This window comes from Carlito syrichta, unplaced genomic scaffold (assembly GCF_000164805.1).
Source record: "Carlito syrichta isolate Samal-C Ts95f unplaced genomic scaffold, Tarsius_syrichta-2.0.1 Scaffold302283, whole genome shotgun sequence".
Lineage (NCBI taxonomy): Eukaryota > Metazoa > Chordata > Mammalia > Primates > Tarsiidae > Carlito > Carlito syrichta.
Genome location: NW_007246379.1, coordinates 1 through 25718, shown reverse-complemented (window position 1 = coordinate 25718; position 25718 = coordinate 1). Strand labels below are relative to the sequence as shown.

At 44.6% G+C, this 25718-nt stretch overlaps 1 long non-coding RNA gene across 1 annotated transcript; it reads left to right on the top strand.

The window, feature by feature from the left end:
- The first annotated feature begins 13009 nt into the window (after positions 1–13009).
- LOC103258550 lies at positions 13010–25469 on the top strand. Its single transcript, XR_504192.2, has 3 exons — positions 13010–13124; positions 24484–24610; positions 25394–25469. It is a non-coding gene; the product is annotated as an uncharacterized LOC103258550 (long non-coding RNA).
- The last annotated feature ends 249 nt before the right edge of the window (positions 25470–25718 follow it).

Below are 25718 nucleotides of genomic sequence, written 5' to 3'. Positions count from 1 at the left end.
TTAAATATGCATAGTTTAGTCATTGATACTTACCCTGCTTGTGGGGCTTAATTCAGACATTAACATGTAACTTCCTTGTGTGATCTTTGTCCTATAAAAGAGGCATGTGGTAAAATAAATTTGTTCTCTCTCGCTCTTGGGTACCTGGGAGAGAACCCTCCCAATCCGGCTGTTTCTCTGTCTCTTTCTTTTCTCATTCCCTACCCCCAACTCAGGCCCTACTCAGCAGAGGCTGGACCCCCCACACACTCCCTGCTGACTCACATTCTTTGTGCTGATTCCTTTGAACCTGTTGGGGATCCCCAGAAGGGGATCTGGATGCCTGGGGCAAGGCCCAGAAACAAATCCATAAAACCAATAGTCCATCCCAAATGTCCTTTTATTACAATACTGCTTTGGAGCCCTGACACCGGCTCCGGCCCAACTTGCCCCAGCTGACTTTTTCATCTGATGGGCAAATATGGAAAAATTCAACAATATAAGCTGGGGAATGACAAAACCTGACCAAAAAGTGGCTCCCTGTCTCCTAACACCCCCCTGTAGCTTGATTTGTACCTAAGAAATGACCAATACCTTGAAATTCCATATATTCAAGCCTTTTATGAGTTAGCTCACCTCCCAGATATTTGTTCTTCCTGTCGCATTTTGGTGTTGGTTCCCCAGACCCCATTGCCCACAGGTTCCTCAGAGGATACCAACCTGCCGATTTAGCCACCCCTCCCTTGAAAGATCCCACACCGCCTTCATACTCTCCTACAACTCCATATCCTCCAGCCTTTACTTCTTCTATCCACGTCTGCCTATCAAGGGGTTGGTGTCTCCGACCAGGACTCCTATGCCCCATTCTATGTCTCCTTCTCCTTTTACAACTGTAATAATAGATCTTTCTATACCTCCTAAGTCCCCAATACATCCATCTCCAGCCCACACTTGTTCAGGCAAATCCTTTCAGGCACCACTTGCTCACCAATTTCCCACGTGAGAAGTAGCAGGTACAGAGGGAATTGCATGAGTCTATGTGCCCTTCTCCTTCCACTAAGTACACTAAAGAATTTCAATATTTGACCCTGTCATACCACTTAGCCTAGAAGGATCTCCATGTTATTTTAACCATAACCACAACTCCAGAGGAATATGCTCATATTATTGGCAAGGCTTGGGCATATTCTAATGAGCTAAGCTGTACCCAACCAGACCGTTACTCCCCAGCAATTCTATCCATTCCTGAGGTAGATCCTTGCTTGGGATTATCAAATAGATTCCGTGGATAGACCTAAAAGGGACCATATGGTTTTTTGTTTACTACAAGGAATGAAAAAAGGTGTTAGTAAACTATATTAGACCTGTTATAAAAAACAAAAGAAACTGTTTTCTCTTGCCAATGTTTGCCTGATTCTAATTCTCAATTTAAGCTACAACCTAACTACATGTCTCTAGTATTTTCAATTTTTTTCTTCAAACTTTGTAGAAGTGGCTGTATTTCCTAGTTAAAGTACAACTATAGATAATTTACAAAAGAATATTACAACTTATTGATAAATTAAAAGCTTTGGTTAAACATACATATAATGTACAGGACTACTTTCACTTTTCCAACATTGTTTTTGGGGTCATAGCCTTTTTCATCACTGTTTGCTTAATAATTTCTGCCTGGGCTCTCACTCGATGTTTTATTAGACCCAAATAATATTCATTTAAGGTCCTGCTGTTTCCTACTCATCCCCTTGGAAATAGATAGGTAGGGACATCTCTATGGCCCATTTCAGCAGGAAGTACTTACAGAAGAATGATCTCTGCCCCATTTCCCAGAATCATAAGAATATTTCCAAGAGCAGGAGTGGGGAATAAGAGGACAGACCGAGAGTGGGAAGCCATTTTTCATCTTGTTCTTAAACCCTGATGCAATGATGAGACAGTAGAAGCTATGCTTTTGAAGAAATTCACACTTTAGGTAAAATTAACTTTACCGACTTTGCCTTTTCAGAAACAGACTTCCTGGTGCCAGAGATATCAGAGGTATCTCATAGTGGCAATCAAGTTCTCCTAGGGTAAAGGCAATTTACAAGGCCTAAGACACCATGCATTGGGCAAGGATTGTAGAAGTCATGAAACTTGTAATTACAAAAGTTATAACTCAGATGGAGAGCAGGTGGGGATTTGATCTTCCAGTAAGTTGGGCACTATCTACAGGGAAGTCAAGTCCCCTGAAACTACCGACTGGGAGTGACTAGGAGATAAGGGGAGGTGTACCTTCCATTACCTCTAAGGAATGTCGTTCAGGAAGGTGCAGAAGAATTAGAATCCTTGCCGCACCCTTCTCTAGGGGCTATGATAATGTGGGCAGAAATTAGTGGGTCTCTGTGTCACAGGATCGCCAAGACATCCACAGGTGTTTGACGAGGAAGTCACGGCAGTCACATCCACCTGATTGCAACATCTCCAAGAAAAGGATTTAAGCCAGGGCTTTGGGGGGCTATGCTGCCACAGTCACCTAGCATGTAGGACCACTCCCTGTCTGTGGGGGGTGAAGTTTTCTAAAATACATTTTTTCTTCTTTCACCTCTATATGTTGCAATTCTTGCATTTACTCAGGTCTCTAGGTTGCCAGTGCAGCACCTCCGGCTTGCTGGCTCTGGTGGTGCTGCACCTCCATGCATGTCTCTCCCTCTCCATCCATTGGCCCTCACCCTATCCGGACCCTAGCACTCATGAGAATCAGTCTCAATCTGCTGGCCTCAGGTGATCCTTTTGCCTCAGCCTTCCAAGTAGCTGGAACTACAGGCATGTGCCACCATGCCTGACTAATTTTTTTAAATTTAATGTAGAAATGAGGTCTCACCAATTTGCCCAGGCTAGTTTCAAACCAATGAGGTAAGGCAATCCTCTCATCTCCACCTCCTAAAGTGCTGGGATTATAGGCATGAACCACTACACCAGGACTTAGATGTTTAATTTTTTCCCAAGGAATCTACCTATAACTTGGCTGAATTTTTTTTCTTTTTTGAGGTGGTATCTCATTCTGTCACCCAGGTTGGAGTGCAGAGACACATATGCCCAGCCCAGCATCAACCTGCTGGGCTCAGGCAATCATGCTGCCCCAGTCCTCTAAGTAGCCAGAACTACAGGCATGTGTTATGATGTCTGGCTAATATTTTGATTTTTTTTATTGTGGTGACGAGATCTCACCAAGTTATCCGGGCTGGTCTTGAACCCACTGGCTCAGGCAATTCATTCCTCTCAGCCTCCCAAAGTTCTGAGATTATAGGTTGCGCCATTGAGAAATCCCTTTTTAACTTTTCAACCCCTATTGATAAAATACATTTTATGGTTGATGAAAAACTGAAGTTGAAATAAGTGCATGCATTTTTTTTTAAGTGTATACACCCAGGTAGGAGAGGTAATGACTGACACACAGACATGCCTGAATGAAGTCAGTTCAGGCCATTCTATGACTTGGGATGTTCTCTTATCCAATCCTGCTAACTAAAGTGCCTGGTGACCCCTCTCAGGAGACACTGAACTTGCTCCCCCATGTGTTCGAGAAGCTTCTTGTGGGTTCTTACACCATCTCACTAGGGTGGGTTTTCCTTGTCCATTGGGATAGTTTTCCTCCTTTCACAAGTGGAACTTAATCCAGAATGAAAGTAGAGACCTTGAGAAATTTAGAATAAACTTAGTTTACATTTTGCCTCAGCATAACCCTTATTCCTTAGACTGACATACTTTCAATCAAGCATAGGTTAGACAGATAAATTTCCAACAGACAGGTTTTAGGAGGTATTCAGACATTTTAAGATTATATTTCATTGCAGGCCAAGGGGTACACTAACCAGAAAATCTCCATCAGAAACAAAAACAGGACAGCCCAATAACCCAATATTTCTGTTCATGGTTTATCATAATAATCTCTAGGAAACTTTCAGGTTACTTGTCCAGAATTCCTCTCTACAATAAATAAAAAATTAGCCAGGCATGGTGGTGGGAGCCTGTCATTCAAACTACTTGGAAGGCTGAGGCTGAAGGATCGCTGGAGCCCAGCAGGTCAAGTGTGCAGTCGCCACAAGTGTGCCACTTCACTCCAGCCTGGGGGACAGGGTAAGACTCCTACAAAAAATAAAATAAAATAAAAGGAAAAAACAAGGAGACCGTGAACCAAAGACAAAGAGACTTTACAAATTTCTAGGACGCCCCCATGCCCAGATGTGTACACTTCTAAGCCACGTCTTCATCTCAGTGCCTTCTGTTACCCTAGCCCGAATAAAAACCGAATAAAAACACACAACCTAAGTGGGATTTTTAGAATGCTGAACCCTCATTGTAATGCCCTCCCTAAATAAAGTCACAGTCCTTGTTCCCATTTCATCTCTCGACTTATTGACTGTACCGCCGAGCAGAACAGGGTTTGGGTCTGGTGGCACAAAGTGCCAATGACCCTGATGACTTTTCCTGGGGATTTCCACTAGGATATTCCAGATTAGGCGACTGGGTCTCTGTTACTCACCAGCACCTGCCTGTGACTGACTTCCCCCTGCCCCTTTTCAAAGCTTTTCTCCTAGTCTCTCCAGGGATCCCACACCACGAACCCTGACTGAGACCGGGATTCAGATCCAATGTTGACCCAAGGGTACTACTTAGCGATATGATGGAGCCTCCATTTACCCATGGGGAGGACAGAGGGATGGGGGCCAGGAACACAGCCCCCCCGCGTGTATGATCCTCCCCACGACCCCAATCCCGGGTCCCGCACATCCGGATTGAAGGGTTGTGTAGATGGTTCAGAGTGTGAGATCACCACAGAGACAGGATCCGTGGTCCAGGTCCATCCCTGCCCTGTGCCAAGGGAATCAGGCCGAGCTGATGGCGGGAGAGTCCAGGCTTGGGGCTGATGGGGAGGCCTGTCCCGCCACAGCTAGGTCAACCCCCCTTCCCATCTTGGGACACCCACCCATACGCATTCCCGGCTTCCAGGTGTCCCAGTCTTCTCTCTACGGTTGTCCCAGGACCTGCATGTCACAGGACGAAAGAGGTTGCAACGAAAACATGTGGAACTCCCAGAGAACAAGACAATGCAGCAGGGACGACCCAGCTGTGGGATCAGGAGCAGGACAGGAGATGACGAACCATCAGAAACCGAAAGCCGCCCCCTCAATTCCGAGTTCTGTCTGATTGGTTATTTTCTAAGGCTGTGTCCGCTGATTGGATAAGGCTTCAGGCTCCACCCCTTGGGTTTAGAGTGACAGGTGATGCGATCAGATAGGGTTGCACGAGGCAGGAAAAGGTTGAGATATCTGAAAATGAGGCGGGAGGAGCCGACCGGCAGGCCTATCGCAGGGAGTTCGAGTCTTAGGGAGTCTTAAGAGCTCCATGCCCATGGGTCCTCCGGGGCATGCGGGGAAGTCGAGAGACTTCAGGATTGATTGTTTTTTAAAATTTATTGTAGAGACAATCTGTTGTCAAGTTGTCTGGGCAGGTCTCAAGTCCCTGGGCTCAGGCAATCCTATCATTTCCACCTCCCAAAGTGTTGGGATTAGAGGCGTAAACCACTGCACTTGGTTCAACCACTTATAAATCTATCCAAGTTCCTGAAAAGTACATAATTTTGGTTTCTTGATTTTTAAAAAATATTATTCAGAGTCTCGCTCTGTCACCCAGGTTGGAGTGCAGTGGCATGCTCATAACTGCTGCGGTCTCAAAATGCTGGGCTCAGGTGATTCTTCTACCTCAGCCTTCTAAGTAGCTGGAATGGCAGACACACCACCAGGCCCAGCAATTTGTTTTGATTTATTGTAGAGATGAGGCCTCACCAAAATTACCCAGGCTCCTCTCAAATTTGTGGACTCAGGCAATCCTCTCACCTTGACTTCCCAAAGTACTGGAATTATAGGCATGAGTCACCACACCCGGCCTAAAATCAGGGTGTTTTTGCAGCATTTAAGGGTTGACATGCCTGTCCTAGGAAGTGGGGGGTGGCAGAAGCATGAGGTGGCAGGACTTGTGGGCCATTGCCTAGACTGCAGTGGTTAAGAGCATGCCACTGCACTCCAACCTGGGTGACAGTGAAACTGACAAAACTAAAAAAGACACAGAACAACAGTGCCAGAAAACAATTCAGTATTACACAAGTTGTCACAAGGGTTCTGATTAGAGATTGCTTTTCAAATATTTTATAACATGGACCTTTCTATTATGGGGCACTCAGACTAAAACTAATCTTATAGTAGAAGTAAAATTGGTGCCATATGGAAACTTTTTAGAAAAATGAATGTGTAAAAACTTTCTTTTTTGAGTTGTAGTCTCACTCTATCACTCAGCCTGGAGGGAAGTGGAATACTCCCAGCCACCACAGCCTCAACCTGCTGTGCTCAGGTGATCCTTCCACCTCAGCCTTCCAAGTAGCTGGAACTACAGGCATGTGCCACTATGCCCAGCTGTTTTTTAAAATTTATTGTAGAGATGAGGTCTCAGCAAGTTACCAGGGCTGGTCTCAAACATGTAGGCTTAGGCAATCCTCTCACCTTATGCTTTCAGAGTGCTGGGATTATAGCTATAAGCCACTGTGTCCAGCCTCAGACAGATACTAAGACGTGTTTCTGTGAAGCTGCACCAAGTGTTCAGTCTCTCCTGCCTCCCATTCCCCTCTTCCACCTCTGTCACCCAAGACAGCAAGACCAGGCTCCCCTCTTCCACCACATCCTCTGATTCTCATGGTGAAGATGGCAAGGATGCAGAGCTTTAGGATGACCCATTTTCATATAATGGACTGTAAAGATATATTTTCTTCTTCATGATTTTCTATTTTGTTTCTCTCTTGAATTTAGGGAGTACCCGTGCAGGTTTGTTACATATCATGTAATGGTGAGATTTAAGCTTCTGTTAAACTCATCACCCAAACAGGGATGATGGTATCCAATAAGAAGTTTTTCTATGCTTGACTCCCTTCCTCTCCCTTCACCAGTCCTCAGTGTTTGTCATTTTCATCTTGATGTCTGCGCGTACCCAGTATTTAGTCCTCAATTATATGTGAGAACACTCAGTATTTGGTTTTGTTTTTCTGAGCTAATTTATTAAGATAATTGTAAAAATACAATTTGTAATACACATAACATGCAAAGTATGAGAGTGGACAGTTTATAGAATCCACATGTAGAATCAATGCCATCACTCTGGGTATCTTCAGTTTCTTACATAAAGCCACCAACTCATTCTAAGAGAAATATTTATATCTAATTATGAAATATTTTTTACAACCCCAAAACTGTCTTGCTTGATAGTCAGAAGAAAACAGACAGAAGTCAAAGCAACCCCTTGACTTAAAAAATCATCCTATTTATCACCTGAACAAATTGGACTAGTAAAATAAACAAAATCAACTGTGTTAATTATTCAAAGTTAAAGGAATGATGCCACAAAAATGTCTTCAATATTATTCTCCAGTGGAGAACAAACATATGGAAAATACTCCTTGAAGTGTAACTAGGCCAGGCTCGGTGACTCAGCCTGTAATCCCAGCACTTTGGGAGGCTGAGGCAAGTGTATTTCCTGAGTCCATGGGTTCAAGACCAGCCCCAGCAATTTTGCAAGACCTAATCCCCACAATGAATCAAAAAGTAGCCAGGCATGGTAGAGGATGTCTATTGTTCCAGCAACTTGGAAGGCTGAGGTGGAAGGATCACCTGAGCCCAGTGGGTCTATGCTAGGGTGGCCATGAGCAGGCCACTGTACTTCATCCTGGGCAACAGAGTGAGACTCCAACTCAAAAAAATAAGAAAAATAAAGAAAAATGCAACTAAATACACTCACTGTGATTGACATCTTCATTGTGCTTAAATTTCAGCTCAAAAACTCATTGGAATTTCTAAGTAGGCTAAATAATAAACACCATATGAACCTGTACCAGTGTATGGCCTTGTGGACAGGGTAGGACACCCTGAACACTCCCAGACACAGAGACCACCCTTGACATGACACAGATGAGAAGCAGTAGTGTGATGAATATTTTCCTGCCTAGACCTTTCTCTGGCCATGGCTTCCTGGGCACAGCTGGACTGTATTAGTGGCCAGAAAGGACCCAGAACTGGTAAGGAGGTGTTGCCCAGGGTTGGAGCAGGGTGAAGGAACTGACCTTTCACAAGGCACCCTTTCCAACCTGACTCCCACCAATGTGCCTACAGCACTCCTGAAACTATCCCTGTTTGGTCTGCATGAGTTCTTTCAGGACAGGCTATTCTGGGCCTGGTCCCTGGAGGATGACACGGTGCTGAGGCACCTTCAGGTCTCCAGGGCTCAGCTGAGAAGGATACAGTGTGATCTGTCCCTGAGGTTGAGGCCAGCACCAAGTCCACTCCCAAGTCACCCTCTGGGGTAATAAAGAGGGAGAACACAGGCCACATCAACTCATTTCTTTGGGTGTTTCATCCTCTACTCTAAGATGCTTCTGAAAACAGGCCTAGGTGGGCCCCAGGACAGGTGTTGACCTTGAGATTACTGAACATGCCTCAGAGATGGCAATGGATAATGGCTAGACCCCTCCAAGCCCCTCTGCCATACCCTCCTGCACCTGATTTTGAAGGTACCTGAAGGAAACCAAAGAGACCACAGTCACATGTGTGAGCCAAAACCAACAGCCCCAGAAAGCAACAGGAAATCCTTCAATCCTAAGTATCTTCCTCCCAAGAGTGGCAGGACAACATGCCCTGAACAAAGGAGTGGAGAAAATTAATGTGCCAGACCCAGGCAGAATTTGGGAGAGAATGAGTTGGACCACAGCTCAGACCCAGAACTCAGAGTTCAGTTGAGTGTGGCAATATTCAGTCCTTCCATTATGTGGAGTGACAGCCCCAGAGGGCCAGGGGCCCAGTACCTCGGAACATCTACCCTGCAGTGGAGACAAGTTTCATGTTAGGGTGGCAAAGGAGCTTGGTGATAGCGAAGGCCTCTTTCACCTGAGTTCTTTACCAGGGCTGAAGTTGAGGTGAGGTAGAGTAGCCCTGGGGTGAGGGCATGAGGCAGGGAGCCCAAAGCCAGTCCAAATTCTAGGGAGACATCACAGGAAAAGTCTGAGGTGTCCCAACAGCAACCATGTCCCAGACTGCACCCACACTTAGCTCTGGGATCAGTTTTCTGCATGGGTGTTTTTAATGTTAGGACAGGGGTGCCAAACATAAAACCTGAGGACTCCAGGGACCAGAGTCCATGGGGTCCCATCCAGTGAGAGCCAGATAAGCTCAGTGGAGAAACTGATCTATTCTGTAGGCATTCACCCACTTGGAGACCCTCTCCAAGGTAGATAGCCTGTTTCCCTCCAGACCACAATCTCAGCTCTAGAAAACCATGGAGCAGGCTGGGCACAGTGGCTCACACCTACAATCCCAGCAATTTGGAATGCTGAGGTGAGAGGACTGCCTGAGCCTATGCATTGGCAACCAGCCTCAGGCATTTGGCAAGGCCTCATATCTACAATAAATGAAAAATTAGGCCAGGCACTGTGGCTCAGACCTATAACCCCAGCACTTTAGGAAGCCAAGGTGAGAATTGCCTGAATATACAGGTTCGAGATGAGTCTGAGCAACTTGGTAAGATCTCATCTCTACACTAAATCAAAAAATTAGTTGAACATGGTGGCATGTGCCTGTAGTTCCAGCTGCTTGGAAGGTTGAGGTGGAAGAATTGACTAAGTCCGGTAGATGGAGGCTGTGGTGACCGGGATCATGTCACTGCCCTACAGCCTGTGTGACAAGGAGACTCTGACAAGAAAGAAAGGAAGGAAGGCAGGAAGAAAGAAAGAAAGAAAGAAAGAAAGAAAGAAAGAAAGAAAGAAAGAAAGAAAGAAAGAAAGAGACTGGACATGGTGGTATGTGCCTGTAGTTCCAATTACTTGGAAGGCTGAGGTAGAAGCATCACCTAGTCTAACAGGTTGAGGCTGTAGTTGCTATGAATACTGCTGCACTCGAACCTGGATGACAGAGTGAGATTCCAACTAAAAAAAAAGTGGCAGCACCCCTCAATTAGTAGCCATCCTCACCTGATGTCACCTGAGTGGACTGATCCCAAAACTGAGGCACAACTGCAGGTAGGAGCTTCCATTGATTGCAGGGAAACAGGTTGCTTTCCAGGGGCCTGGATTCTCAGATGTGGCCAGCATACCACTGACTCAGAACAGACCATGACTGTTTCATGATTTCTTTCCTGAAAATTTGTTCCTAAAGCTCCCCATGCATCTGGAGATCAGGAGTCAATGGTTTTCATTGCACAACTTTGAACCAGGATGCTGGGCTCCTGTCTTATCTTAGGTTCACTGTGAGATTAGGAACACAGGACAATCTCACATTGCTATCCTACTGGGCCTCCAACACCAGGGCCTGCCCAATCCTTAGTAAATTTTGAGATATTCTTCTCCCTTATGGTGACACCTACATATTAACTTTCTTATGAGAATGACACACATGGCCCCAAAAAAGTCAGGGCAGCACCCAGTAAGGTGCCCCAAAGCTCCACATAACTCCTCAGCCCTATGAAATTAGTGCCAACAAGGAAACTGGACAATGGAAGCCTTGGGACGGGAGGGTGAGTATGGCATTGTCAAAGCCCCAGCCAGTCAGCAGCATGTCTTGTTCTTCATGCTGGCCAATCCATGTGATAGTGCCTTCCTTAAGGGCACATGTCTTACATCCAGAGGGGCCCAACCTGGCCTCACCTGACATCTGGGAGAGCATTTGTACTAGGGATATCTAGGATGATCATACAGGGAACATGTGGCCCTGACCAAAACTAGGGTTTTGCCTAAGGCAAGGTAAGAAACCTAGGCATAGTGTATGGGTTCCTGAGGCCCACTCATGTCCAGCAGGGCCAGACCAGTAATGCCACCAGGCTTGAAAAGCAACCAGTCACCTTGACTAGGGTGGGCAGAAACCCACAGGCCAGCCATCAACCTTATCCACTCAAGGAGGCAATGAAGGCTGAACTTACATGTCCTGAGTGGCCATTACCTGACCACCAATGAAGCAGATGTCTGAGGCCAAGCAGATGGCACTGGGGCTATACTTTCAAGGTATAATACTTGCTATAGATTATAGGAATGATGAAAATTGAGCTAGTGAGGTCCCAGGAGCCCAGGTCCCTAAGTCTGCCATACTTGGTGGTTTCCTTTCAAGGCAAGAAATAGGATATGTGGCCTCATTTTGTGCAAGAATGCTCCAAGGTGGGGACCAGAGCTGCATAAGGGGGAAGAGCTTCTGCCTATGCAGGAATAGGCTTTACCTGGATCCTACAGTCTGTAGTCTGTCCCCTTTTTTTCATCTGACAGCTTGGGATTTTCTTTTTATGTTTTTATTTTTTTTTAGTTGGAGTCTCATTAAGTTGCCACGGCTGGAGTGCAGCTCACAGCCACCCCAGCATCAACCTGCTGGGCTCCTGTGATCCTTCTGCTTCGCCTTCCAAGTAGCCAGAACTACAGATGAGCACTATGATGCCTGGCTATTTTTTAAAATATTTCTTGTAGACATGATGTCTCTCCAAGTTGACTGGGCTGGTCTTGCACCCACGGGCTCTGGCAGGATTCTCCATTTTTTGGTGAATCTGCAGGTACTGAAAATCAGTCAGTTCCTTTTCTTATCTCATTTTACTTTCAGGAGAAAAAAAATCCTTCTATTAAATAAATTCTCAGCAACCCCTTCAGCAGCCTACTCTGCAGACAAGCACAGTACTGTCTTTGTACAACAGAGAGTGTCCAGTTCTCTCCAAACTCATAGAGATGAGTTCTTACAATAGTGAACATTCAGCTTTCTCCTAATGGATGGAGAGAATTTGTTAGATCTGGCTCAGTAAATAGCATCACCAGATCCCAAACGTTGTCCTTTGGGGGTTCTAGAGAATATGTCATTGGGAGCCTGTTATAGACGTTCATCTGCTCCAGGGTAATTGAGTGCATAACATGAGTCTTTAATTTTTTTTTTTTTTGAGTTGGAGTCTCACTCTGTCCCCCAGGCTGGAGTACAATGGCACACTCCTGGCCACTGCGTCCATGACCTCCTGGTCTCAGGCGATCCTTTAGATGCAGCCTTTCAAGTAGCCAGAACTACAGTCACGCACTACTACACTTGGCTAATTTTTTTGATTTATTGTAGAGACGAGGTCTTGCCAAGTTGTCCTGGCTGGTTTTGAGGCCCCAGCTCAGGCAATCCACTCATCTCAGCCTCTGAAAGTGCTAGGACTACACCAAGCCTGGCCTAGAGTTTTTAATAATCTGATACACAAGGAGATCATCTGAGTTCGTGGACGTCTCGCATTTGTGTATTCTTTTTTCTCTTACACTCTCCCTCTTTTTTTTAAAAGCAGGATTACTGAGAACAGAAAACCTCCCACAGTGGGAGAGGACCCGAAGGATTTACGAAATTCTCTCCTTTTATCCAGGAGCATTGGTGGGCTTATTTCTTTTTTTTAAAATTTTTCTTATTTATTTATTTATTCATTCATATATTTATTCCTTTTTACTTTTTACTCTTCTTTCAGGGGGCTTGTTTCTTTGGTACATGGGTATGGCAATGGCCAGTTTGTCCAACATGTCACTGGAAGATGTGGATGTCCCCAGCAGGGCAAAAAATGTGGGCTCCCCTTGAAACTACTCACATGGTACATCAAAATGTTTTGCTGCCTCCGCTGACTGGGACGGAGTCGGGCAGCTCAGCGATCAAACCACCAGACCTCATTCTTGTACTACAGTTCCCTGCATGCTCCGCGATGCACACCACATCCTGTTCCTCCCCCCAACTTCCGGTGCAGAGAGGCAACTCAACCTGAAAATGCTACAAGAAAAAAAATGCTTTTCTTTTTTCTTGCCTCCTCCAGCCCCGTTGGATCACATCTGCTGTCATTCAAGATTAGAAGGGTGGTGACCTGTCCCCTTATCCCATCAGCGATGCCAGTTCGGAAGCTACCCAATCAGAAAAGAGATTAAAGTGAGGTGGTGGCTTCCGGGTTCTGACCAGGTCTTTGTTTTCTGGGCCTGAGAAAGTGCCGAATCTCTCGGAGAGAGCCGCGTATATTTGCGTCTTCCCTTTTCGTCCTGTGAAATGCAGGTCTGGGGAGTTCGTAGGGAGGACGCTGGGACACCCAGAAGCCGGGAGATGGTGAGTATGGGTGTGAGTGCGAGAGCGAGAGGCAGGATTGACCCGGATGACTTGGCTGTGGCAGACCCACCTCCCCCTCAGTTCTGATCCTGGACCTGAGCCCGCTGGCGCCTCGGCCCCGGTCCCTTCTTCACAGAGTGGTTGTGGTTCGGTTCCCAGGGTCCTATCCCCATGGCGATCTCGCCCTGCTGGAGGCTTCTCCAGGCAAACCCGTGCTGCGTATGTGTGGGACCCAGGAGTGTCATGGGGGGTCTGATAGGCTTGGGGGTCCCTGGGGAAGGGGCTGTGGTTCTGGCCCCATCCCTTTTTCCGCCTAGAAGGTAACCGGAGGCTCCAGCACAGTGTTCAGGGGTTCCCTTGGGCCAACAGCGATCGTGAATCCCTAAGTCCCAGTCAGGGCTTGTAGTCTGCGGTCTCTGGAGGGTCTGGGGTTAAAGGCTTGGAGAAGAGGCAGTGGAAAGGCGGCCACGGGCAGGTGCCGGTGGGTGACAGCCCCACAGTCGCCTGATCTGGAATATCCAGGTCAAAATCCTAGACCAAGTCATCAGGCTTGTTAGGGTACTGGACAGAGTAAGAGAAAATGAATGGACCAAGGGGCTCAGCACCGCCAGGACTGGCAAGCTGGAGGTACACTCTGGGAACCCAGAGATCCGAGTAAGTTGCAAACAATTGCAACACAAATAGGTGAAAGAAGAAAAGATTTATTTAAGAAAAGTTCACCCCCCACAGACAGGGTGTGGGCCTACACTCTAGGTGAGTGTGGCCTCAGAGCCCCCCCAGAGTCCTTGCTTAAATCCTTTTCTTGGAGATGTTGCACCTGACTGCCGTGACTTCCTTGTTCGACCACCTGTGGATGTCTTGGGGATCCTGTGACAAAGACCCATTAATGTCTGTCCATATTATCATAGCCCCGGGTGTGACAAGAATTCTAATTCTCCTGCACCTTCCCAAATGACATTCCTTAGAGTTAGTGGAGGGTGCACCTCCCCTTATCTCCTAGCATTCCCAGTGAGTAGCTTTGGGGGATCCTTGGTTTCCCTGTAGATAGTGTCCAATTTATTGGAAGATCAAATTCCCACCTGCTCTCCCTCTGAGCAGTCATAACTTTGTAATTACAAGTTTCATGACTTTTACAATCCTTGCCAATGTATGATGTCTTAGACCTTGTTAATTCCCTTTACTCTAGGCAAGCTTGATTGCCACTATGACATACCTCAGACCTGGAAGTCTATTTCTGAGAAGACAAAGTCGATAAAGTTAATTATACCTAAAGTGTGCATTTCTCTATAAGCATACCTTCTACTTTCTCATCATTGTGTCAGGGTTTCAGAAAAAGATGAAAAATGCCTCCCCACTCTTGGTCTGTCCTTTCAAGGATCATTGGCAGTTTGTCACCAGGTCCAAACTTGGTTCTGTCTGGTGGGACAGCCAAAGTCAAGACAAGGAGTTGGAACAGGGGTTGTGACTTTATTTAGAGGACCATTAAAATTGAGAAGATGAAGGGCTAAGACCCCTCTTTTTTTTTTTTTGTACTTTTTTGGGGTTTTGTCCAGGTCAGCGGTGGGGGAGAGAGAGGGGAGGGGGTTGCTTGAGCCCAGAAATTTGGGGCTAACCTGGACAACATAGCCCATCCATGTAGCTACAAAAGCTGATAAAATTTAGCCAAGAGTGGTCGCACATGCCTGTAGTTTCAGATTCTTGGGAGCCTGAGAAGGGAGAATCTGTTGAACTCAGGAGGTCAAGATGGTGAAAAGATCTGTGGAGACACTTCCCGCCTGCCTGGGTTATGGAGTGATACTCAGACTCATAAAATACATGTAATTTGCCAGACTCGGTGGCTCAGCCTGTAATTCCACACTTTGGGAAGCTGAGGTGAGTGGATTGCCTGAGCCCACGGGTTAGAGACCCGCTTGGGCAACTTAGCAAAGCCTCATCTCAATAATAAATCAAAAAATTATCTGGGCATGGTCGAACGTGCCTGTAGTTCTAGCTACTTGGAAGGCTGAGTGGAAGGATCATCAGAGTCCAGCAGGTTGAGGCTGCGGTGGTCAGGAGTGTGCCACTGCGCTCTAGTCTCGGCGACAGAGTGAGACTCCAACTAAAAAAAAAAACAACATATAATTTAATTTTTAAAAAATAAGGCAAATCTTTAACATGTCGATGTGACTTGTCCAGATAATCTCATCTGACAAGAAATTCCAGAGGCAGTTGTTTCAAAAATGGGTGGTTCTCAGGTAAATGTGTTCCAGGTCAGGGGCTGTGTCTCTTTTCTTACTGGAATGTCATGATTTTAGAGCGTGCAAACTTTGACTGATAGTCATCTTTTTTTTTTTTGAATTGACGTCTCACTCTGTTGCCCAGACTGGAGTGCAGTGGTCGCTCCTGGCCACTGAAGCCTCGACCTGCTGGGCTCCGGGATTCCTTCCGCCTCAGCCTTCCAAGTAGCCGGAACTACAGGTGTGCGCTACCATGCTGGGCTGATTTTTTGATTTATTGTAGAGATGAGGTCTTGCTGCCCAGTCGGGTCTCGAACCCACAGGCTCAGGAAATCCACTCACCTCAGCCTCCCAAAGGTGTGGGATTACAGGCTGAGCCACTGAGCCCGGCTCACTTCAGTCTTTCAAGTAACTGGAACTACAAGCACACACACTGTCATACTTGGCTAACTTTTTGATTTATTGTAGAGATGAGGTCTTGTCAAGTTGTCAAAGATGTTCTCGAACCTCTGGGCTTAGGCAATCAATCCTCTCACCTTTTTCTCCCAAAGTTTTGGGATTATAGGCATGAGCCACCATGCCCGGCCTTCATACATATCTTATTCTACTTTAAAACTGTGTATTCTCTTGATTTTTCAGTCTTTATTTATTTTTAAGATGTGGGGTACAATTCAACACTATGTATACAAATGTCCATTATGCAGGTACACTTGTTGATGAGGTATGCCCCATACTCCCCCAGCAGTATTCCACTTTCAGTCTTCTTTTTTTTTTGTCACTATCACACTGTTTTACTTTTCAAGTCATTATTATGGATAATAACGTCTTTCAAACTTTTTATGGATTTCCAACTTAAATATTGTTTGCAAAACAATTTTTTTTGTCAGAACACAAACAACTGTTTGTGTATCAGTATCAAACTCAGTTGATAATCTGATTAGAGGATTGACTTAATGATACCATTTAATCTTTCTTCCCTATTATGTATTTTCATTATTTTTTATTTCTACTATTTTTCATGTATTTCAGAAATACTTTACAATTTCATCTTTACATGTAAATTTTTTTTGTAAATTTCAGTGTCTTTTTAATCTATTAACAAGATTATATGTCTTTCTCATTGATTTTATTAATATGACTAATTGTGTTTATGGATTCTCAAATGCTGACTCTCCTAAGCATCCCTGACATAAAGGGAACTTAATCATAATTTAATATTGCAACATGCTGACACAGTGTTTCTACTGATTTTTTTTTTTTCTTTCTTAAGTTGGAGTCTCACTCTGTCACCCAGACTGGAGTGCAGTGACTGCTTCCGGCCACTGCAGCCTTGACCTGCTAGACTCCAGCAATCCTTGCGCCTCAGCCTTCCAAATAGCTGGAACTACAGGTACGTGCTACCACATCTGGCTAATTCTTTTCATTTATTGTATAGATGAGGTCTTGCCAAGTTGCCCAGGCAGGTCTCGAACCCGCAGGCTCAGGCAATCCACTCACCTCAGCCTCCCAAAGTGTGGGATTACAGGCTGAGCGACCAAGCCAGGCTGATTTTTACATTTCTATTCAAATGTGATTTTTCTACAAAGAAATGACTTGAAATCCTTAATATGGAATAGAAATTGTGCGTTGACATTTTCCTCATCCAGGGAGACCAGGTTTATGTGGCTTTCTCTTTTGTTTTTTTCTATTTTTATTTTAAAATGTAGGGTATGACTAGGCTTGGTGACTTAGCCTGTAATCCCAGCACTTTGGGAGGCCAAGGGAAGTGGATTGCCTAGGCCACAGGTTCGAGACAACCCTGGGCAACATGGCGAGACCTCATCTCTACAATAAATCAAAAATTAGCCAGGAGTGGTAGTGAACACATGTAGTTCTGGCTACTTGGAAGACTGAGATGCAAGGATCACTGGAGCCCAGCAGGGCGAGGCTGCGGTAGCCGGAAGTATGCCACTCCACTCCACTCTGGACAACAGAGAGAGACTCCAACTCAAAGGAACAAAATAAAATAAAAGATAGGGTACAATTCAGGGTTAGTTTATAAGCAGTCATTGTACATGTAATACTTGGGGACCAGTACTGAAATTATATTCCCCACAATGGCAGTGTCCCACTACTGCCAATCACTCTCTTTGAGTATTCTGATAATTGTTCAGGGTTCACTCATAAGTGAGTATGTGTTGTACTCAGATGTTTGTTTATGAAATAAAACACGTGTGTATATATATATTTTTTAGTTGGAATCTCACTCTGTCACAAAATGTATTAATAATTTTGTGGCCACCTCCTGTGTTATGTAAACTACAGGCATGTGCTACCACACCTGGCTAATTTTTTATTTGTTGTAGAGACGAAGTCTCATCAAATTGTCCGGGCTTTCCTTCAACCCTCAGGTTCACACAATCCTCTCCTCTTGGCATCCCAAAATGCTGGGATTACAGCTTGAGTTACAAAGCCCGGCTTTTATTTTTTTAGTAGGAGTCTCACTGTTTCCCCTGACTGTAGAGCAATGGTACACTCATGACCACCACCGCGTCTACCTACTCACGAAACTTCCACTTCAGCCTTCCAAGTAACTGGAACCACAAGTGTGCGCCACCATGCCTGGCCAATTTTTTTTTTATTTATTGGAGAGACGAGGGCTCAACAAGTTGCTGTGGATGGTTTGGAAACTATATGCTTAGGAAATCCTGTTATCTCCTCCTCCCAAAATGCTGGGATCATGGGCATGAACCACCTCACTCATCCTGAAAGATTCTTAGTGATTATTATTATTATAGGTTGTCCTATTCTTACATCTTATGAGGTTTTCTTTTAATTTGCCAAAAGGTGGGGAAAACTGCCAAATTGTTCTACAGTAAAATATAATATTAAAATGTCTGAATGTTTCCTAAAAGTAGCCTATGGGAAATTTATCTATCGATGTCTTACCTGTCCTAGCTACCCTGCCTTATTTTGACATTTCATGGTTACATTTACTGTTGTTTTAGTCTAAGATTTCTCTTCTTCCAAGATAGTAATTTATAGGAAATACATTTGAGTTGATTAGGTAAGTGGTTTCTTTGTATTTTCCACACATTGCTGGTATTGAGGGGAAAAGGACAGAAATGATTCCTGTCCTCTGTGAAAGTGTAAACTGTGGTGAGGTGGACCATTGTCATGGGAATAATGTAAGATTGCCACAAAGGAGAATGTAGAAAGAAGTAAAGTTTAATAACCACCTTTCACAGATTGGAAAGGGGGCAGACAGGCAAGTGAGGTGTGGAAGGGCCAAGTATTAGGTTTTTTAAAAGGCCTTTGGGGAAAGGGGGTTTAAGTCCACAGGACTGTCCAGGGCCGTGGGTTTTGGATGTAGATTGTAGCCACATGAGTTTTATATTTTTCTGGTTGCCAGACATTAGCATCTCATGCCATCAGGTGATAGGCTAGATATAAAGAGTCAAAGGGAAGGGGTTGTCCAAGAAGAGACTTGTGTCATGTTTTAAATCCACAAGATTCTTGACCAAAAATTGGTCTTAGTATAATTTTTTTTTTTTTGAGTTGGAGTCTCGCTCTATCACCCAGACTGGAGTGCAGTGGCCGCTCCCGGCCACCGCAGCCTCAACCTGCTGGGCTCCGGCGATCCTTCCGCCTCAGCCTTCCGAGTAGCCGAAATTACAGGCGCCCACTACCACGCCTGGCTGATTTTCTGACTTATAGTAGAGATGAGGTCTCGCTGCCCAGGCAGGTCTCCAACCCACGAGCTCAGGCAATCCACTCACCTCAGCCTCCCAAAGGTGCGGGATTATAGGCTGAGCCACTGAGCCCGGCGGTCTTAGTATAATTTCTATGGCTTTGGCCAGCCAAGATGTGATCATTGATTCCCCTTTGACAAGGAACTTGAAAGTTTCTTAGAGATTAGTATGTAAGTAAACCTTGAGTTGAAAGGTTGGTTTGTTGGGTTGCTCTGGTTTTGCATCTGATGGAGATTTCTTGAGGGGAATGAGGGAGGCTGCCTCTTGACCTGGAGAAACATGTAAGCTTAAAATGTCTTAATGCCTCCTAAAACCTGCCTATTGGAAATTAACTATGTCTAACCTGTGCTTGATTCAAATGTGTCAGTCTAAGGAAAAATGGGTATGCTGAGGCAAAATGTGAACTAAATTTATTTTAAGTTTCTCGGAGTCCCCAATTTCTTTCTGGATTAAGTGCACTTGTGAAAGGAATACAAAAATCCAAAATTACAAAATATCTCACCTAGGGAGAAGGTGTAAGAACCCATACGAAGCCTCTCAGGCACACGGGAGAGCAAGTTCAGTCTCTCCTGAGAGTGTAGTCATTTTAGCTCTAGTTATTCACTGTAAAATGTATTTTGTCAATACAGTTTGAAAAGTTTTTAAAAAAATTTCAGTCAAGCCGGGCTCGGTGGCTCAGCCTGTAATCCCGTGCTTTGGGAGGCTGAGATGAGTGGATTGCCTGAGCCTGTGGGTTCGAGACCCGCCTGGGCAACTTGGCGAGACCTCATCTCTACAATAAATAGAAATGAGCCGGGCATGGTAGTGCGCGCCTGTAGTTTCAGCTACTTGGAAGGTTGAGACAGAAGGATCGCTGGAGCCCAGCAGGTCGAGGCTGCAGTGGCCGGGAGTGGCCACTGCACTCCAGTCTTGGCGACAGAGTGAGACTACAACTCAAAAAAAAAAAAAATTGCAGTCACGCCTGGCTCGGTGGCTCAGCCTGTAATTCCATGTCTTTGGGAGGCTGAGGTGAGTGGATTGTTGAGCCCGCGGGTTCGAGACCCACCTGGGCAACTTGGAGAGACCTCATCTCTACAATAAATAAAAAAATCAGCCGGGCGAAGTAGCGCATGCCTGTAATTCCGGCTACTTGGAAGGCTGAGGCGGAAGGATCACCGGAGCCCAGCAGGTCAAGGGTGCAGTGGCCCGGGAGCGGCCACTGTACTCCAGTCTGGGTGACAGAGTGAGACTCCAACTCAAAAAAAAAAAAGAAAATTCAGTCAAGATATAGATAGATGTCTGGAAATAATTAAATATCTAAGGTTGGGTGAAGGGGCCCATGCTTATACTCCCAGCACTTTGGGAGGCTGAAGTAGAGGACAATGCCCACAGTTGCAAGACTGGCCTGGACAACTTGGTAAGACCTCTTTTCTACAGTAGATGAAAAAAATTAGCCAGGATCCATCTGACAACTAGAAATATGCAATAAGATAATTTGTAACACAGAAATATTCACTAATATATTAGGTCTGAGAAAAAAGAATGAAATGAAATCCACTCAGCCAGGGTACACACTATTTTTGTGAATGATACAGCATAAATTTGGGCATCAACGCAGGCATGTACAATTTTGAGTGCTATATTTACATCACACAGAAAAAGTTGCATATACTGCTCAGAGGGAAAATTCACAGTAGGTTGGAAGGTCTTCATCCAGTTTTAATGTGTGCAAAATGAACTGAATATCTTCTTGAAATGCAAATTCTGATTCAGGAGATTTGGAATTTGCCTGAGCTTCAGCACCTTTTCTTTTTTCAGTTGGGAGGATCTCATTCTCTTACCCATGCTGGGGTACAGTGGCATATTCACAGCTCACTGCAGCCTTGATCTCCTGGCCTGAAGGCTGCTGGGACAAATTGGTATTAGGTGCCAATGCACACAGGTGCAACACAATATCCATGCTGAGATTTATAGGCCCCTAAAATAGTAAACTGTAACATCAATCTAACAATAAACATGTCAGGCAAAAATCCATGTACAGGTACCTCCCATGGTGTGTAATCTCAAAATCTGTACTTATATTGTTTGTTTTCAGCATCCGGAAGAGCAACTCTCTTCTAATAATTCTTTTTTTTTTTTTTTGACTTGAAGTCTCACTCTGTCGCCCAGATTGGAGTGCAGATGCCACTGCCGGCCACTACAGCCTCGACCTGCTGGGGTCTGGCAATCATTCCACCTCAGCCTTCCAAGTAACTGGAACTACAGGCAAGTGCTACCGTGGCTGGCTAATTTTTTGATTTATTGTAGAGATGAGGTCTCGCCAAGTTGCCCAGGCCTGTCTTGAACCCATGGGCTCAGGAAATCCACTCACCTCGGCCTCCCAAAGCACTGAGATTACAGGCTGAGACACCAAGCCCAGCATCATGTGAAATCTTAATTGTTCACTGTCCCATCCTTTGCTTGTATCTGAGGATCTACCCCATTTCCAATGGGAAGCTTGGATATTCACACATTGCCATGTTCCCCAAAGCACAAGGAAACATTTTTAATACTGCAGGTCATACATTCATGGTGAGAGCAGTTCATTGCAACTACGCAGCATGAATGCTGAGAACAGTGGAGCCTCTGGTATGTAGGGAGACACGTCCTTCAAAGCCCTTGAATATCAGGAAGAACAAAAAAATTGAAAAATAGTAATTAGGCAAGACCATCACAAGTAGAAGTGTGGTTTACAAGTTTTAAAATTGGCAGTCCTCCTGACCTGGGACACATTTATCTGAGAACCAGGTAGTTTTTTCCTTTTCCTCCAGCTTCTCTGGAAGTTTTTTTTTTTTTTTTTTTTTTTTGAGTCAGAGGTCTCATTCCTTTGTCCAGGTTGGAGTGCAGTGACATGCTCACTGCTACCCCTGCAATGGCCTACTGGGCTCAGGCAATCCTTCTACCTCAGCCTTCCAAGTAACCATAACTACAGACTAAGCTACACTTGGTCAATTTTTAATGTATTGTAGAGAAGAGGTCTTGCCAAGTTGACTGGGCTCATTCAAACCTGTGGGCTTAGGCAGTCCTCTCTCCGTGGCCTCCCAAAATGCTCAAAATACAGCCAGAAGCATGCAGCTTGGCCCTCTGGGATTTCATTTCAGGTGAGATGATCTAGACAAGTCACATCTACATGTTGAAAATATGCCTTTATTTATTTTATTTTATTTTTTTTGTTTTTTTTTTTGAGTTGGAGTCTCACTCTGTCGCCCAGACTGGAGTGCAGTGGCCGCTCCCGGCCACCGCAGCCTCGACCTGCTGGGCTCCGGCGATCCTTCCGCCTCAGCCTTCCAAGTAGCCGGAATTACAGGCATGCGCTACCACGCCCGGCTGATTTTGCCTTTATTTATTTTAAAATTAAATTGAACATATTTAGTTTTTGTTAGAGTCTCACTCTGTCACCCAGGCAGAAGTGAAGTGGCATCATTATTATCACAGCCTTGAACTCATGGGCTCAGGCAATCCTTCTGTCTCAACCTACAAAGTAGCTGGAACTACAGGGCTTTGCTAATATTCCTGGCTAATTTGTCTTTAATTATTTTTTATAGTGATATGAATATGCTATGTTGTAGAGGTTGGTCTTAAACTCCTGACCCCAAGCAATACTCTCACCTCAGCCTCCTTAAGTAATAGGATTCCTGGCATAAGTATGATGTGAAGCCAGCACATTCCTTTCACATAAGCATAATCCTTTCCTTGCTACCACCACACCCACAAGCAGGAGGGTCCAAAAAGGGTGATAAAGTCTACCTTTTTCTGTTTTTTGTCACAGGAGACAGATTCAAAAACAGTGAGCTCCTGCAAGGAGTGCAAAGTGTGAGTTAATTCTTTCCTTTCCACAAGTGCCCTCCTTTGCCTGAAACACTGACAATTTCTTCTACAGCAACGAATATATGGCCCCACTGGCTTACCTGCCTGACCTAACCCAAGCAGATCAGGACAGGTGACCTCCCTTCTGAATTCAACTTTAACAAACATATCTGGCAACCCTCAACTTGACGATTCACCATGTTAGAATCACATGGGGTATAGCAGGGCACAATGGCTCACACCTGTAATTCCAGTAGTTTGGGAGATGAGATGAGAGGATTGCCTGAGCCCCGGGGTTCCAGACCAGCCTGGCCAACTTGGCAAGACCTCATTTCAGTAATAAATCAAGCAATTAGCTGAGCATGGTGGCACATGCCTGAAGTTTGACGTGGCAGTATTGCCTGTGGCCAACAGGTCAAGGCTGCAGTAGCTGTGAGTGTCCCACTGCACTCCATCCTGTGCACAACAAAGAAAACCTATATGCTTATTTTAACAATGAAAATCCAGCAGAAATGATAAAGAAAGAATTAAAATTCTGTCTGTGAATGCTCTCTTAAGCAGTAACATGAGAACGCAACAAAAAGTCAGGTACCATGGGCAACTCCCTTATTTGTACTGACTACATTGTGTCAATTCAAGCATTTACCCTTTTACAATAGTTGGAAGTTTCTGGGGTATAGGGATATTGACCACTTGATCTGTTTTTTCTAGTGGCTTTGTAATATGGTGGTAAACTTGTTATCTACCAGTGTGTTTTTCCAGACCTACTCCTCATTATTTACCCAAGTAAAAGGAAACTGGAGCCAATCCATATGGCTAAATTCATTCTTATCCATGGAGAGTTAGATTCTTGTTATTAAACTCAACATTAAAAAATAATTTACTTGGCTCAGCCTATAATCCCGTGCCTTTGGGAGGCTGAAGTGAGTGGATTGCCTGAGCCCGTGGGTTCAAGACCCGCCTGGGCAGTGAGACCTCATCTCTACAATAAATCAAAAAATCAGCCAAGCGTGGTAGTGCATGCCTGTAATTCCGGCTACTTGGAAGGCTAAGGCAGAAGGATCGCCGGAGCCCAGCAGGTCGAGGCTGCGGTGGCCGGGAGTGGCCACTTTACTCCAGTCTGGGTGACAGAGTGAGATTCCAACTAAAAAAAAAAAAAATGAATGAGACACACCAACTGAACAGAAAAGCGCAGAACCTCAGGCTAAATCCATGTATTCTGAATCAGAATTTGCCCTTTAACAAGATAATCAATTCATTGTACAAGTTAAAACTTGAGGAGGATCTTCTGACTTACTAGGAGCAGTGTATGTAATGTATTCTGTGTGATATAAACAGTAATTTTAAATGTATGTGCCTGTGTTTGTGTACATTTTAAGCTGTTTCACTCACAAAAATCGAGAGTCTATACAGGCTAAGGACTTTATTCCATCCTTTTTTCTCACACAATGCATTACAGGATATTTCTGTGTTATGAATTTTTTTATTGCATAACAATAGTTGTCTTATCAGCTGGACCCTGTTTTCACTCTTGCTTTACCTAGAGGCCATGGTGACTTGGTAAATATGTGTTTTTATTGTTTTCAGGGGTTGTTGTCATTCAAGGATGTGGCCATAGAATTCTCTCCAGAGGAGTGGGCATGCCTAAACTCCCCTCAGCGAATATTGTACAGGACTGTGATGTTAGAGAACCATAGAAACCTGGTTTTTCTAGGTGAGGAAACTTTCAAAACACAATCCGTATTTCAAACTAAGGATTTTATGTCCTTCCTTTGTAGAAGGTTTTCTGGGAATTTCTGCTTTACATAAATGAGTTTCAGATTCCTACTATCAACAAAAAGTTGGTAATATGTTAACATAGAAAACAAAAAATTTTGACATGAAGTCTTCTCTATTTTAAATTGACCAGTGTTTTTCTAGCTATATTATTGGTAAGTTCAGAAATTTAGTGGCGTAGATATCATTGCCCACATTTCATTCCCATTGCTGCCATAAGTTATTGACTCACCAGTACTGAACTAAGAATTCACAAATTTAAGGCCCGACATGGTGGCTCAGCCATGTAATGCCAGCACATTAGGAGGTTGAGTTGAGAGAACTGCCAGAGCCAATGGGTTCAAGAATAACCTGGACAACTTGGCAAGACCCCATCTCTACACTAAATCAAAAAATTATTTGGGAGTGGTAATGCACACCTGTAGTTCTGGTTACTTGATAGGCTGAGGGAGAATTACCTGAGCCCAGCAGGTGAGCACTGGGGTGACTATGAGGTTTACACCACACTCCAGCCTGGGTGACAGAGTGAGACTACAACTTAGAATAAAAAGCAACCCATAAATTGAAAATTATATCTAAATGTTATAAAAGTTTTATTTGGAAACCATATTTTGGGGGTTAATTATCTAGAATCTTATACAATGTGTTCTCTACTGATCAAATACTAGGTTTGTAATCTAAGAACCCCAGCAAGAGTCATTACTTTTTTCTAATTAAACAGGACTTGCTGTCTCTAAGCCAGACCTTATTATATGTCTGGAGCAAAGGAAAGAGCCCTAGAATGTGAAGAGGCATGGCATATTAGCCAAACTTTCAGGTAAGTGGGAGTGAATGAAGCAGATGACACAGGTTGAGGAATCAGAGGTTGAAATGTGGTTTGGGAAGTTGGTCTGCTCCAATGGAAATGGTTTCTTAGAAACCTGGGATTCTTTCTCTTCCTGTCACAAAGGGACATCTGTTATTCCATGTTCTGAAATTCTCCAAAAACTCTGCTTTCTCAATGATCTTTCAAGCTTACAGAGGAAATCAGAGTCCACTTAATGGTT